Genomic DNA, 2,345 nt, shown 5'->3' with positions numbered 1-2,345 from the left:
ATTGAAGTAGTTTTTAGGAGAGGTTGGCATATAATTCCCTCGACTTCTTTAATTACACTGGAATTTGGGATTACATGTTTCTATGTGCAGCTGTTAAAAACCAGACTACACTTCTGATGGAGTTAAAAATAGCCATAGCAAACTTTTATTAAACATAACAGAACTGTAAATTCAAGCAGAAGGTTGGGAAATCCACTGGGGTAATCTCTTTCCTTGAGTTCTTGGGTCCACACGTCTTCTACCTTCCTGACAAATTATGGAGAACACAATAGAAGGGCAGGTGGGTAAAGAGCCAGGAAATTCTTTAGGCTTTGCTATTGGAGATATACGTATCCAGGCCCCTTATGGCGGACCGATCCTTTTATGGGTTGGAGTAATATTTATATGCAATTTTGCATTGCTTTTGTGTAATATTAAATTTAATCTTTAGTATTTACTTTATTGTATATTCGGTACGTTAAATGTGAGCAGCTCGGTGCGGTATGTCACTAGCACAATGTGCTTTGTATTCCTGCTGTACTGGTTGCGTTTTCTCTGCTTCTGCTTGTATAGCAGACTAGGAGAGGGAGAAGCATTACAAAGAGCCAATTAGTTGTGTGCTGCAATGCAAAAAGCATATTAATAGAAGGAGAGGGCAGAGTGACAGGGAGCTGAGCTTCCATTGTCCAATCACAAGCTGAACTGCAACAAAAAATCAGGTGTCCTGTCCTACCAGAGACGGCCTTCCAATCCCAGCAATGGGACAGAAATACAAATACTTTGGCAGGTAAAACAGCTTCCTTATAGGTTTATCTTCTGTGTATTTTGCAGTTTACCTGGAGTTCAGCTTCAATAAAGAATTAAGTATAATATTTGTGAAGCTGGCTGCTTTCCAATGTACAATTTTGCTTGAAACAAAAATAAGGTGCTTAAATATGTTTTATTAAAGATTTGTCAAACATATTTTTGGATTAAAAACTTTTATAAATAAATAGTTTTGTGTTGCGTTTTCTTCCTTACATGAAATTCCTAAAGCTTACCCTACACTTGAAGGAAATGTCCACAAATTAAATCGCTGCATTAAGCAAAAGTTAAATTTTATTACCCAACCCCTGGGTTCTATTCTTGGTGTCCAGGTGAAGGTTCCTCCCCCCACCGAGCACCCACACCGGGGCACTCCTCCTCCCCCCACCGAGCACCCACACCGGGGCACTCCTCCTCCCCCCACCGAGCACCCACACCGGGGCACTCCTCCTCCCCCCACCGAGCACCCACACCGGGGCACTCCTCCTCCCCCCACCGAGCACCCACACCGGGGCACTCCTCCCCCCACCGAGCACCCACACCGGGGCACTCCTCCTCCCACTGAGCACCCACACCGGGCACTCCTCCTCCCACCATGTTTTCATCAGTTGGGCCCTCCACTCATAAATGAAACCGACTTTTTATTTTTTTGTTTGTTCTTTATATACGTGTTAGGGTGACATTAAAAATGAATGGTGATACACATATACGGCATGTTACTGTGTGTATATAGCATGCACTCTGTGGTATAAAGAAGCAGTAGATTCTCAAAGACAAACTAGCAAACTGGTGAGCTCCTAAATGTAAAATGTTGATTTTAGGTGACTGTCCATTAGTTCCTTCTACAACTTTGATTTCCTCACTGGAATTAGGATTTACATCGTGTTTATGCCTTTGAGCATGCTAGCTGCCTGGCTGTATCTGAACTCCTCTGACCAGCTTCCTGCATGCTTGTTCCAGATCACTGACTCAAGGGTACTGATGCCATACTCTTGACCTGTACACATTTTTAGGGTCAAGAACTGAAACCAGTGCCTCAGCATGACAACCAGGCAGCAAGCATATTAAGGGGGAAAGATCAGCAATAGCAGCCAATAGGAATTTTCAAAATGTATTTTTTTCAGCTAGTGAAATAAAGCTTTGTGAAATCAAGTGTCATCCCAAGCGAAAAATCAAATGGGATACTGATGAAAAATGTTTCCCCTCTTACAGACGTCCAGCAACATGACTTTATATATCGCTTGATGCGATGGATGGCATCACAGAACAAGGAATCAGCCCTATTGATGCTTCAGTCACCCCAAACCTCTTGCACAGCTGTAGGTCACCTCCATAGAGAAAGCTGTGCAATGGGCACAGACAATGGGGCTTTATCCGAATATCAGCCCATCAGTTTATACATCCCCAAGTTTCAGTCAGTTTTGTGACCCAACAAACCATCTAAGCCCAAAAACCAAACTGACGGATGTAATCAAAGCTTTATTTAGTTTGCTTGAAAAGGAAAAACTAAATTTTCCAGCAGAATGAGGCCAGTTCAGATACAAAACCAAAAAAAAAAAAAA

This window comes from Nanorana parkeri, unplaced genomic scaffold (genome assembly GCF_000935625.1).
Source record: "Nanorana parkeri isolate BGI_ZX_2015 unplaced genomic scaffold, ASM93562v1 scaffold79, whole genome shotgun sequence".
In the NCBI taxonomy this organism is placed as follows: Eukaryota; Metazoa; Chordata; class Amphibia; order Anura; family Dicroglossidae; genus Nanorana; species Nanorana parkeri.
The sequence above is the reverse complement of the archived record's forward strand: the minus strand, read 5'-3'. Positions refer to the sequence as shown.